The sequence below is a fragment of the Cebus imitator genome, unplaced genomic scaffold (assembly GCF_001604975.1).
Source record: "Cebus imitator isolate Cc_AM_T3 unplaced genomic scaffold, Cebus_imitator-1.0 Scaffold183, whole genome shotgun sequence".
Classification (NCBI taxonomy): domain Eukaryota; kingdom Metazoa; phylum Chordata; class Mammalia; order Primates; family Cebidae; genus Cebus; species Cebus imitator.
The window spans coordinates 17,149-32,223 of record NW_016107498.1 but is presented as its reverse complement, the minus strand read 5'-3'; the positions used below and the strand labels follow the sequence as shown (position 1 = coordinate 32,223).

General features: G+C 35.9%; 1 protein-coding gene across 1 annotated transcript in view; it reads right to left on the bottom strand.

Annotated features, from left to right (window-relative positions):
- LOC108316166 (coiled-coil domain-containing protein 171-like) overlaps nucleotides 1-15,075 on the bottom strand; it is a 102,856-nt gene that overhangs the window by 86,644 nt on the left and 1,137 nt on the right. The gene's annotated exons all lie outside the window — the stretch shown is intronic.

The following is a 15,075-nucleotide window of genomic DNA, read 5'->3' as shown; positions in this document are numbered from 1 at the left end:
AGGAGTTATGATCCCTTGTAGGAGGAGAGGTGTTCTGATTTCAGGTGCTTTCATCCTTTTTATGCTGGTTTCTTCCCAACTTTAAGGATTTATCCACCTGTCGTCTTTGTAGTTGCTGGCTTTCAGACTGGGTCCCTGAGTGGACGTTCTGTTTGTTGATGATGAGGTTATTTCTGTTTCTTAGTTTTCCTTCTAACAGTCTGGCTCCTTTGCTGTAGGTCTGCTGAGGTCCACTCCAGGCCCTGCTTGCCTGGGGATCACCTGCAGTGGCTGCAGAACAGTAAGGTTGCCACCAGTTTTCTTCATCTTCTATCTTTGTCCCAGAAGGATACCCACCAAATGTCATTCTGATCTCTTTTATGAGGTGGCTTTTTGGATATACAGGGGTCAGGGAGCTGCTTGAGGAGACAGTCTGTTCTTTATAGGAGGTCAAATGCTCAGCTGTGAGCTCCGTAGTTCATTCCGAGCTGCTGGGCAGGTATGTTTAGCTCTGCTGCAGCAGAACTCGTAAACTGCTTTTTGTTCCCACGTGCTCTGTCCCAGGGAGTTAGGGCTTTATTTATGAGTTTCCATTGTGCTGCTGCCTTCTTTTTTTTCCCTTCAGAGCTGCCCTGCCCAGCAAGGAGGCAGCCTAGTCACTGTCTGCCTGTAGAGGCTTTGCTGAGCTGCTGTGGGCTCTGCCCAGCTGCCGAGTAAACTTCCCTGCAGTCCTGTTTATATGGGTGTCCTTGGAACTGCCTTGGCAATGGTGGCCCACCTCTGTATTGGTGGATTCTCTCCGTAATGCAGGTTGCCTTGGCAACGGCGGGCTGCCTCAGCATTGGTTGACTACCTCTGTAGTGGTGAAGTGTCTCGGTAATGGCGGATGCCCCTCCTCCGCAGAGCTGGACCATCCCGGGTTCAGCTGTGCTTGCTGTGAAACTCTCAATCTAGAGAGTTTCTGATTGCTATTCTTTTGTGGGGGTGGGACCAGCAGAGCCTGATCACCTGGCTCCCTGCCTCACAGCCTTTTTTTTTTTTTTAGTTAGTGTTCCAGTCGCCTGTTGAAGAGGCACCGGGATCCGCATGTTTTCCTGTGTGGTGACTCACCGTGCTGGCTTAAATAGCAGCACTGAGATTCGTGCCGCTTTTTTTCCCCCTGGAATCTACTGTCCTGGTTCCCTTTCTTTTTTAAACAGACGAATGGGTGACTTCCCGTGGCTCCAATTGCCAGCCAAATGGGCACCCGGACCAGTGTATTTTGTACAGAGAACCACTGCACCAGGGTGCTGAGAAAGCAGCCGCACGGGGCAAAGCAACCGGGCTGGCCGACCAGCCACACTGGCAGAAACAGCCATGCTGGTGACCTGTGGGGGTCCTCCGCCTTGGAATCTACTAGTCTGTGGGCAATAAAAATGCGGTGTCCACTCACCCTCTGTGCTTTCACTGGGAGCTGCAATCCTGAGCTGTTCCTAAATGGCCATCTTGGATCCAAGCCCCGGCAAGTTCTAATTCACTTTTTTTTTTTCAACTTTTAAGTTTAGGGGTACATGTGCAGGATGTGCAGGTTTGTTACACAGGTAAACGTGTGCCATGGTGGTTTGCTGCACAGATCATACCATCACGTAGGTATTAAGCCCAGCATCCATTAGCTATTCTTCCTGATGCTCTTCCTCCCCCAACTTGCACCCAACAGGCCCCCATATGTGTTGTTCCTCTTCATGTGTCCATGTGTTCTCACCATTCAGCTCCCACTCATAAGTAAGAACATGCGGTATTTGGTTTTCTGTTCCTACATTAGTTCGTTGAGGATAATGGCTTCCAGCTCCATCCATGTTCCTGCGAAGAACATGATCTCCTTCTGTTTTATGATTGTACAATATTCCATGGTGTGTATGTACCACATTTTCTTTGTCCAACCTATCATCGATGGGCATTTGGGTTGATTTCATGTCTTCACTACTGTGGATAGTGCTGCAATGAACATAAATGTGCATGTATCTTTATAACAGAATAATTTATTTATGTATCTTTGGTATATACCCAGTAATGGGATTGCTGGGTCAAATGGTATTTCTGCCTCTATGTCTTTGAGGAATCACCACGCTGTCTTCCACAATGGTTGAACTAATTTACACTCCCACCAAAAGTAAAAAGTGTTCCTTTTTCTCCACAACCTCACCAGCATCTGTTGTTTTTGACTTTTTAGTAATAGCCACTCTAACTGGTGCAAGATGGTATCTCATTGTGGTTTTGATTTGCATTTCTCTAATGATCAGTGATGTTGAGATTTTTTTCATGTTTGTTGACCACATGTATATCTTCTTTTGAGAAGTGTCTGTTCATGTTCTTTGCCCACTTTTTGTTGGGGTTGTTTTTTTCTTGTAAATTTGTTTAAGCTGCTTGTAGGCTCTGGATATTAGACCTTTGTCAGATGAATAAATTGCAGAAATTTTCTCCAATTCTGTAGGTTGTCTGTTTACCCTGATGATAGTGTCTTTGGGTGTGCAGAAGCTCTTTTGTTTAATTAGATCCCATTTATCAATTTTGCTTTGGTTGCAATTGCTTTTGGTGTTTTCATCATGAAATCTGTGCCTATGACTATGTCCTGAGTGGTACTGCCTAAATTTTTTTCTAAAGTTTTTATATTTTTGGGTTTTACATTTAAGTCTTTAATCCATCTTGAGTTAATTTTTGTATAAGGTGTGAGGAAGTGGTCTAGTTTCCATTTTCTGCATATAGCTAGCCAGTTCTTCCAGCACCATTTACAACATAGGGAATCTTTCCCCATTGCTTGTTTTTGTGAGGTTTATGAAAGTCAGATGTTGTAGGTGTGTAATTTTATTTTTGGATTATCTATTCTGTTCCATTGGTCTATGTATCTGTGCTTGTGTAAGTACCAAGCTGTTTTGGTTACTGTAGCCTTGTAATATAGTTTGAAGTCAGATAGCATGATGCCTCAAGCTTTGTTCTTTTCTCTTAGGATTGTCTTGGCTATTCAGGCTGGTTTTTGGCTCCATATCAATTTTACAATAGTTTTTTCTACTTCTCTGAAGAAAGTCAATGGTAGTTTAATGGGAATAGCATTAAATCTATAAATTACTTTGGGCAGTAAAGCCATTTTCATGACATTGATTCTTCCTATCTTTGAGCATGGAATATTATTCCCTTTTGTTTGTGTCCTTTCCGACTTCTTTGGGCAGTGGTTTCTAGTTCTTCTTGAAGAGATCCTTCGCTTCCCTTGCTAGCTGTATTCCTAGGTGGTGATGGTGGTTGTTGTTGCTGTTGTTCCCATTCACAATCGTAGCAATTGTGAATGGGAATTCATTCATGATTTGATTCTTGGCTTTCCTGTTGTTGGTGTATAGGAATGCTAATGATTTTTGCACACTGATATTGTATTCCAACACTTTGCTGAAGTTGCTTAAGAAGCTTTGGACTGAGATTAAGTTGGTCTTATCCCCAGGATGCAAGGTTGCTTCAACATACACAAATCAATAAATGTGATCCATCACATAAACTAAACAACTAAAAACAAAAACCACCTAATTATCTCAATAGATGCAGAAAAGGCCTTCGATAAAATTCAACGTCGCTGCATGTTAAAAACTCACAAAACTGGGTATTGAAGGAACATACCTCAAAATAATAAGAACCATATATAACAAACCCACAGCCAATACCATACAGAATGGCAAAAGCTAGAAGCATTCCCCTTCACAACTGGCATAAGACAAGGCCGTCCTCTCTCACCACTCCTATTCAACACAGTATTGGACGTTCTGGCTAAAGCAATCAGGCAAGATAAAGAAATAATGGCTATTCAAATAGAAAGGGAGGAAGTCAAATTATCTTTGTTTGCAGAAGATATGATTCTATAACTGATTCACATTTTTCAAGTTGGAGAAATAAAACGTTTTAAAATTTCACACTGAAACTCAGTGGATAAAACACTAATTAAGATTAAAGCCAAATGCCTCTTCTTAATAAGAAAAAGATGGGGAAGAGGAGAAGGTCCAAAACAAGGTTAGTGATCTATTCAGGCCCTTTCCCATCTTCATGCTTCCCAAAGGCTCACAGCAAACATGCTAGTACTCAATGGTTCCCCTATTGTGCTTGTTTTGTTCCCCTTGTAATGAGGAATGGTAACTCTGAGATTATTTCTTTTTAATTTGTCCTCCCTGCATGCTCATTCATTCTCTGTCATCTCACCCAGTCACCTATTAAGCACAGGGTTGGAAAAAGAACAGGAGTTCCATACATACTTGTTCCACTTGATTAAATTAAGAACCTAAAATACTGGTATGGTTCATTTTTGTAAGCTTTTCAATTTCATTAATAATGTGGATTATATTTGAAGTGCCTATTTAACCCCTTCAAAAGATATTTGGGGCTTAATAAAGGGCATTTTCTATCTCAATTATCTCTTTCTGATTTATACTTTTTGCCTACTAAACAAAATTATAGCCAGCACCTCCCATGTGTCTGTTCCATAATCGACCTACAAAGATGCAACTGCTTTGATCAGATCTGACAATGGACCAAAGACACATCCTAATTCTCACTTTTGGGGTTCAATATATAAATTTTCTTAAAGAGTGGTGTTAGTACGAAAAGAAATGTTATAGAAATAAATAGCTTGCAGGGTTGAGAGCTAGTGGTTCACTACCAAAGAAAAACTGCTCAGTCCATTATCTCGAAACAAACAGCTCCTCAGAAAGTGCACTTAATCTAAGCTGCTGACTCAGAGTAAATACATCCACATAACCACACATTGTTGACTACCTTATCTTTCCTCTTTTCACATCAAACTGTTAGCTTTATCTATGAATTTCAGCAAAGTACATCCATAATTGGTTTCTTTACATTAATTTGGACAGAGGTGCTAAATACACATTTAGCTAGAATTATAAGAATTTGATGTACTTGTTTGTGGTTTACTTAAATCTAATATGAACAATTTTCAATATACCTGAAGAAAAGCAAATTGGCAAAGAGAGAAAGAGAGGAAACATTTTATGCCTTTATTAAGAGCCAGCCCTTTTATCACCATGATTCCATTCTGATTCTGAGGTAATACAGCAAATTGGTCTGGGAATTTGCATGCTTCAGCCAGGGTTATCATCTCCTTCAATAATCCCTATAATCTCTACTCTATAACAAAATTCACTGATGTTAAACTATATCACTCTGAAAAAAAATATTATTACCATTTCAGTTTTTTAAAACAGGTTTACTGAGGTATAATTAATAAACAAAGAATTGCACATATTTAATAAATAGCCGTTTTGTTTGTTTTGAGGACACTGATTCCCATGTGCTTTCTGATTTTCAACTAAAAATATGAATTTACTTTTGGTACATTGTGAAGGAATAAATAATAAGAGTGCCATGAAATTCTCCTAAGACCATAGTTTATTTGCAGTATCACAATGTTTCAGTAGCTGGGAAAAAATTATATTTTTATATATTATATATATTATATAACACTGCACCATGCTCTCCCGAGATTATTCATCTTATAACTGAAAGTTTCTACCCTTTGATCAATTATCTCCTCATTTCCCCAACCACCCTCAACCTCAGGTAACCACCTTCTACTCTCTGTTTCTATGAGTTAGAATTTTTTTAATTCTATGTATAAGTGGAATCATGCAGTATTTGTCTTTCTGTGTCTGACTTACTTCACTTAGTATAATGTCCTCCATATTCACATATGTCATTGCATATTGCAGGATTTCCTTTGTTTTTTAAAGCTGAACTTCTCTGTCTCTCTCTCTCTCTCTCTCTCTCTCTCTCTCTCTCTCTCTGTGTGTGTGTGTGTGTGTGTGTGTGTATGTAAACATTTTCTTTGTCCATTCATCCATCAGAGGACACTTAGGTTGTTTCTCTATCTTGGCTGTTATGAATAATTTTACAATGAACATGGTAGTGCAGATATGTCTTCAAGGCAATGGTTTCATTTCCTTTGGCTATATACCAAGAAGTAGGATTGCTGACTCATATGATAGTTCTATTTTTATTTCTTGAGGAAATTCCATACTGTTTTCCAACTACACCAATTTACATTTCTACCAATAGTGCACAAGGGCTCCCTTTTCTCTACATCCTTGCCAACACTTGTTGTCTTTCGACTTTCTGGTAATAGCCATCCTAACAGCTGTGATGTGATATCTCATTATAGTTTTGATTTTCATTTCCCTGATGGTTACTGGTGTTGAACACCTTTTCATATACTTATTGGCCACTTGCATGTGTCCTTTGGAAAAATGTCTTTTTAGGTTATTTGCCCATTTTTTAAAAAGGTTATTATCGTGTTGTATGAGTTTCTCATATATTTTGGATATTAAACTCCTTACTGCATATACAGTTTATATATATTTTCTCCCATTCCACAGGTTACCTTTCCATTTTGTTAATTGTTTCCTTTGTGGTGCAGAAACTTCTTAATTTAATGTAGTCCCATTTGTTTATATTTGCTTTTGTTGCCTGTGCTTTTGTTATCACATTGAAAAAGTCATTGCTAAGCTCAATCTAAGGAGCTTTTTCCCTACGTTTCCTTCTAGCAGTTTTATGGTATCAGGTCTTTTTAAACATTGTTTAACCCATTTCGAGTTGATTTTTGTGCACATTGTAAGATAAAGGTTCAATTTCATTATTTTGCATGTGAATATCCTAAATAAAACATTTTTAAAACTGTGATTTTGATAATTTCAAGTTTAAATAAGAGGGAAAAGAATTAGAATCCCTGTTAGGATAACTCTTAGTTCTCTTCTTCAATTCATACATACATATATTATGAAAACATATATTTGAGAATATTAATAGTCTGTTTAACAAATGTAAAACGTCTGTGGAATTATTACAAGAAATTACCTTTGTAGTTAGTTTTAGACTGAATGATTTACTGCATCTCCCTTAATCCTTAAGTTGCATATTCATTGCTGTATTTTCTTCTAACTCCTGTCACTTAAATTGTCATGCAGAATAGGGCAAATCAGGGTCAGTTTATATAAGTGGCATCAATTTGAAGAACTTCATCAGTCTTTATTTCAAGGCATTATGCAAAGAAAACTGACATTAAGAAAGCCTTAACTGACAGCAAATGAAATCAATCAGCAAATCACTAAGCCATAATAAACTCACTCAATTTGTGGATAACCCTTCCTTTTCCAGGTCTTCACCTAGGCAGTCCATCAAACACTGTTTTTTGTCCAAGTAGCTAAAATGAATAGCAATTCTGGTTGTAGCACTTGAAAGTTCAACTGCTCACAGGCTTTGGTTTCTCAATAATAAGTATTAAAAGATATAATAGAGTTATATTTAAAAATAGGCCTTAAATGAACAAAAAGATAAAACATTGTTTAGATTTAGTTTTTGCCTCTTAACATTAATGACAAAGAAATTATGTTCACATCATTTCAGCAGCTTTTCTACTTAAGGCCACCTATAACTGAAAGTTGTAAAAACAACAACAAAAAACATTCTGTACTGTACTTTGATATGTTTTGTCATTTTTGTTTTTTACTAATTACATCTCAAACATTTCACATAAATGCAAATACTGTCATCACTTCACAGAGTTAGAATTTGAAATCATCCCAAAATTAAATGGTGTAAATAAAGGTGACAAAATGGTTTAAAATATGGAAACAGTAGTAATGTTTGCATTACTTTATATGATTATTTAAATAGTAGTACATGGCATGAATTTACCACCTGGGTCTTAGCAATGGCTGTATACTTAACTGGGAGGAAACATTAAAGTTGTTGAACATTTTATTTTTTCTAAGGCACATGTTGAACAGGTCATCAATCAAAAGCCTCCAAAAGTCAAAACACTAAAACATTTCTCCATATACTTATGTCACCGTTCCTGACCTTAGGCCTTTTATAGTTCAGTCCAACTTAGCTTATATTAATATAGCATTTTCTAACATAAAAATCACCTTCACATATACATTATCTCATCTGATCTTCCTACAATCCTGTGAGCAAAAGCAAGACAGGCTTCACTGTCACCTTTTACAGATGAGGAAATGGTGGCTTGGAGCTGTTGAGTGACTTACCAAGGTGGTTAAATTACAGGGCCAGGACTTTAATCCAGGCATTCTGACTCTCCATATAGGCTTTTTCTAATACTACCATGCTGACTCCTTCCCCAGAAAATAAAATTATTTTAACTTTTCCAAATACTATCCTGTTAAGAAAGTAATTCCCATTCTAATCAACATGATTTTCTAGCAAACTTAATGACATACAGTAGATTGCACAGACTTATGATTGCCAATTTGCATATAATCTGATTTACTTGCTTATCTTTGAAAGGGGTAAAAATATCAACCTGAAACTGAAAACTAAGCAATCTATATATACATGACCAAGGAATGTTTAGGTGTCAAATATTTAAAGAAAAATTATTTCAAAAATATTTATTAGTGCTATTTAATTTTCCAAGTTCTTTCATGCATGTTATAGGATCCTCATAATCACTCCAAGATGCACCAGACTGGGTATGATCATCCCCATTTTACTGATGAGGGAACTGACATGCTGGAAGAATTCAGGGTCAAAGGATCACAGAAAATAGTGATTCTAGGATAGAACTCCAGTAGCACTTTCAGAGCCACAAGAATGCTAATACGTATTCATCCTTCACCAGAAAGAACAATGTTGTATTCCACACATACAAAAAAGATAACAATTGTATAAAATAATGAGAATCCCTGCTACCTGTGTAATTTGTGTCTACAGGGGGAAGGATTTCATCTGCTTTACTGCCAGTCCTACTACTTTCTAGCAAAGTTGCATAACCGCTTCAACCTTCTGTGATACTGATTCTGCCATGATTTTATTTCCTTCCTAATTATTCTTTCCTTTTAAGAAAAGTATTAATAATAAACAACAAAACTAGGAAAATGAATTCATAAGAAGTTCTACAAGACTTTACTTAGTCTCAGTTCAGATCAATGATACGGGATTATCACAGCAAGGTATATAATTTATAAATACATTAAGCTGAATTAAGGAGTACAGAGTTATAAGATTCTTTAAAATTGTAGCAGAAGCTTTACATGGATGCAACTACTTGCCCTCATATGTCATCTTGTCCTTTTCAAAAGGTAAAAAAAAATAAAAATCTAAAAAAAAAAAAAAAAAAAAAAAAAAAAAAAAAAAAAAAAAAAAACAAGAAACAAACCCACTGGTCTGAAATATAAGCCAGGATGCAAGATGTAAGATATGTCATCTGCCAATATTAAAAAGAAAAGTTTATAGAACTCCTTCTACCTTTCAGAAGGAGCTGATAGGTAGAAGGCACTAACTTAGTATGCAAGACTATGTTTTAATAACAAATATACAGAAAATACCTTATTGCAATAAATCTTTTAAAATAAAATATAAGAGCCAGGCATGGTGGCTAATGCCTGTAATCCCAACACTTTGGGAGGCTGAGACAGGAGGATAGCTTGAGACCAGGGGTTTCAGACTAGTCTGGGAAGCACAAAAAGACTGTGCTTCTACAAAAATAATGAATAAATAAAAAATAAAATATTATCTACAAAAATTTAATATATTAGCTAGGCATGGTGGTGCACACCTGTGGTCCTAGCTATTCAGCAGGCTGAGGCAGGAAGATTGCTTGACCCTGGCATTCGATACTGCAGTCAGCTAGGATCACACTACTGCACTCTAGCCTGGGCAGTAGAGAAAGATCCTGTCACAAGGCAAGAAGGGAGGAAGGGAGGAAGGGAGGAAGGGAGGGAGGGAGGGAGGAAGGGAGGGAGGGAGGATTTTACGGGCTGATAAAGTATCTAAACAAAAAGAGCAAAATTTTATATTTTCACCCTCAAGATTGTGTCCTAAAAATCTGATGCATTCACCTCTCCACCACCATCAAACAAACAAACAAACAAACAAGAAACCTAGAAATGAAACATCAGGCACAGAAAGGGAAGGAGGAATAATGGGAGAAAACAATGGTGAAAAGACTTACGGGATAATACCAAAACTGCTGTAGTAATAGCTGACATGCAAAGCTAATTATCTAGCAGTTTTCCTAGTCATCAAACACTAAAATCTTAGGAGAAGATGTAGATTGAAGATGACAAGGCATAACTCACAATGACTATAATCAACATTTAAATGCTATTTATATTGATATTGAATTAAAACTAAGATCATTATTGTTATCTCACTTTGCAACAAACCCTTAAAATAAGTTTTTCTAAACATTGGAGAAACACTCCAGGACACTGATCTCAGCAAAGATCTTTTGTGTAAGACTTTGAAAACACAGGCAACCAAGCCAAAAATAGAAAAATGGGATTATATCAAGTTAAAAGGTTTCTGCACAGCAAAGGAAGCAATCAACAACGTGAAGAAAAACCCACAGAATGGGAGAATACACTTGCAAATTATCCATCTGGCAAGGGATTAATAACCAGAATATGCAAGGAGCTCAAACAACTCCACAGCAAAAAAATAAACAATTTAAAAAGTGGGCAAAAGATCTGAATAGATATTTCTCAAAAGAAGGCATACAAATGGCCAACAGGTATAGGAAAAAAAAAATACTCAACATCATTAACCATCACAAAAATGCAAATCAAAACTACAATGAGCTATGTCATCTCAACCCAGTTAAAGCCTATATTAAAAAGGCATACAATAATGGATGCTGGTAAAACTATGGAGAAAGGAGAATCCTTGTACACTACTAGAGAGAATGTAAATTAGTATGGCACTGTGGAGAACAGTATGGAGTTTCCTCAAAAAACTAAAAATAGAATGATATAATCCAGTAACCCCACCACTGGGTATATATACAAAACAAATAAATATATCGAAACTCATCTGCACTCCCATTTTTACTACAGCATTATTTACAACAGCCAAAATGTGGAACCAACCTAAGTGCTATTAATAAATGAATAAAGAAAATGTGATATCAAATACGCAATGAATTATATGTATCCATAGGAATAAAGTGATAGGAATGAAATTCTATCATTTACAACAACATAGATAGAACTGCAGGTCGTTAAGTGAAATAAGCCAAGTACAGAAAGAAAAATATTGCATGTTCTGACTCATATGTTGTAGCTAAAAAAGTGACTCTCATGAAGATACATAGATTGGTGATTACCAGAGGCCAGGAAGGGTAATGGGGAGGAGATGAAGAGAAGTTGATTAGTGGGTACAAATATATGGTGTGATGGAAGTAATAAGACCTAGTGTTAGATCAGTAGGGTGACTACAGTTTACAACAATCTATTGTATATTTTTAAATAGCTAGAAGAATTTGAATGGTTCTAATATAAAGAAAAGATAAATATTTAAGGTGATGGATCTATATCCCATGCACACTGATTTGAGCTTTACAAATTACATTAACATATTAAATTATCGCATGTACCCTAAAACCATGTATATCTATTATGCATCAAAGTTTTTAAGAGAAAAGAAACAAAGAGAAAATAAGTTCTTCTGTGCACCTTAGCATCTCATTTCTTGTAATATTTTGTTTTGTTTAGCATTGCTTAGAACTCTAAGGAAATTTTGAAGAAACTTTAGTTCTCCTTGTGCAATATGAAATCTTTAGAGTAGTATTCTAAAATTTCAACTGCCAAGTAGTAAACTCTTCTTACTGCCAACAACGAAAAAAGCAGCAAATTCACTAATTCTTATATTCACATTCAAGTTAGACCCCCCAATCTAGGATTTGTTATATAGGTAAACTCATGTCACAAGGATGTAGAAGATTGTTGTACAGATTATTTTGTCACCAGGTACTAAGCCTAGTTTTCAATAGTTATCTTTTTCTGATCCTCTCCTTTTTCCTCTACCCTCCGCCCTCAAGGCCTCAGTTGTTTTCCTCTATGTGTCCATGTGTTCTCATCGTTTAGGTCCCACTTATAAGTAAGAACATGTGGTATTTGGTTTTCTGTTCCTGCATTAGTTTGTTAAGGATGATGGTCTCCAGTTTTATCCATGTTCCCACAGAAAACATGATCTCGTTCTTTTTATGGTTGCATAGTATTACATGGTGTATATGTACCACATTTACTTTATCCAGTCTACCATGAATGGGCATTTTGATTCCATGTATTGCTATTGTGAATAGTGCTACAGTGAACATACGCCTGCATGTGTCTCTATGGTAGAACAATTTGTATTCCTTTGGGTACATAGTCAGTAATGGGAGTGCTGGGTCAAATGGTAGTTTTGTTTTCAGCTCTTTGAGGAATTGCCACACTGCTTTCCACTATGGCTGAGCTAATTTACAATCCCACCAACTGTGTTTAAGTGTTCCCTTTTCTCCACAACCTCATCAGCATCTGTTGATTTTTGACTTTTTAATAATGGCCATTCTGACTGGTGTGAGATGGTATCTCATTGTGGTTTTGATTTGCATTTCTCTAATGATCAACAATGTTGTTAAGCTTTATTTTTCATATGCCTGTTAACTTGCATATATGACTTCTTTTAAAAAGTATGTGTTCATATCCTGTGCCACTTTTAATGGGGTTGGTTTCTTCTTGTAAATTTGTTTAAGTTCCTTATAGACGCTAGACATTAAACCTTCATCAGATGTATAGTTTGCAATATTTTTCCCATTCTATAGGTTGTCTGTTTACTCTGTTGATAGTTTCTTTTGATGTGCAGAAGCTCTTAAGTTTAATTAGATTGTTCTCTGCATTGACACTATACTGGACTTTTCATTTAAAGCTAATTGGTCTAATATGGGTGTTTTTATTCTTTTCAATATTGTAATAGAAGCCTATTTGCTGTTATTTGGAAGATAAAAGTACTATGTAGGTTTAAATTTGCTATAGGAAATTAAACAAAAGGTTTCACTGGAGACATGGCCTCACTGGAACACCATATGCCATGGAAAAGTAAATACAAAGCTATGGAAGCCAGTGCTTGATCAAAATTATTTAAAGTTTTGAAGAAACAGGGAACGGTGAAGAAACTAAATGGAAAGATACAGAAAAAAGATCTTAAATAACCATTCCTCAAAATAAAACACACACACCTTAAAAGTAATGTAAACAATCTACTGTTGCTTACATCATCTTTACAAGGGCTTTATAATGGCTACAATAATAACAGCCACCCTGCAGTGTCTGCTTTTTCTAGGCTAGGCACTGTACTCCACTTCACATGCATTGCTGCATTCAATCCTACTGCAAGCCTCAGAGATCAGTAGCATTACTTTTTTTTTTCAGCTAAGGAAATTGGTGGAAAAAGGTAGCAGATCTCAGAAACAAGTTGAACTGAATTTTCCTCCGTAGAAAAGCATCAGTCATGTGCTCTTCTGGGTTGAGAGAATATAGTAATCTACTCATCCTCTTCACTAAATAATAATGTTCACTGGTCTCTTTCTATTTGGGATTATACCTATTAGGAAGTTTGCCCCCATTGAAAAAGACAGAAAACTTCAGCTCTTGCTTCTATAAATGATAGCTGAGTAAGATGGGCAAATGGTTCATATACTACCATACCCTGCTGAGTGATCCTCTCTTCATAATCAAAGGTTAAGAACTCTGAATAGTCCACTTCATCAGTACAGAGTCAGAGTACAAAGTTAAACAATTACTGAATTCCCAAGTAAGTAGCCACACTTAGCATAAATGCACATATTTTCATACTGCAAAAAAAGGTGAAATTAGAGTTTCACACTAATAGGCTATTAATTAGTCTACAACACAGCATAAACTATGATCTATATCATACATAGATGTATAAATTTTTATAAATGGAAGAAAAATTCTATTACAGATATCTAAGGTTTTACTCTTACCATCTAACATATGTATCTACATTTTTAAGTATCAGATTTATTAGTTCAGCTTAGCAGTCAAATTCTATTAGACTTAAATCCAGGCTCTTGGCTCTGCCCTTTCCTTGCTGTTGATCTGAGCAGCTGCCTGTTGTATTTGCTTTGGGTGGTGGTGGTTGTTTTAAGTGTAAAATGGAGATAGTGCCAACATTTGACAGGCTCATTGTGAGAATTAAATAAGATGATATATTCAAAGAGCTAAGTATGGTACCTGGTACATAGTTAAGTGTTCGCTGAAATTGTAGGTACTATTATTATCACAAATGTCTCCTAATATTCTAACTATGATGTACACTAATAAACTACAGTATGTATCACAGCATGTCAATGGAACCTATCCCAGTGGGAATGTATGTAACTATTTTTATTAGAACCTGGAAAAGATAGTAGTTTAAACTATGGGTCTCTGCATTTCCTTCTTGCTGTTCTCAGATATAACCACCCCCAAAAACGGCATTTTTGGGAATCAGTCTCTTTCCAAACTACCAAGATCCAGTTTTGAGGAAGTCCTTATTTGTAAATTATGACAAATATTAAGACTTGTGAGATTCTGAATGGAAATAGCCAAGTGAAGGATTATTTTACAAACTACTAGAAAAATCTCAAATCATATTGTATTCATAGGATGAATTCATAAATACTGATAATCAAATTTAAAATACACATTTTAAATCTTATCCTAAATAATGGTACAGCATTCTACAATATAACAGAAAATAAAAATATTTTATGCTTAGTTTTATAATTATATATATTTTAGATATATAGGACAATCTAATGAAAGAAGCAATGAGTATTTTTTTCCTTGTAGAGCATTAATTTGGTACTAATACCAAATTAAATTAGGATATGGAGCACATAAAAAATTAACATAGCTCCACAGGAACTGACATTAATTTCCTACAAAATTAAAATTCCAGAGAGTCATAAACTAAAGAATGAAAAAGATTATTTTAAATCTCAACATGTGAAAGACACACTAAGTTTTAAGAGACATTTCTCCTTACAAATACATGAAGAAATAGAGTACTTGAATAAGGACAATTTCTTCTGAAATATCAGGCTTCCTATAATTTACATAATGTCGATAGTTTTCTTTTTGTAATGAAGGTTTTGGGCACAATGAATTTCATTTTGTCAGATTAAGAAAAATAACCTTAAGGAAAAAAATGATCACAATAGTATTAATACAATAGTGACATGAAATAGAAGGATACCTACAGCATCTGAAAATGAATGTTTCTAAAAAT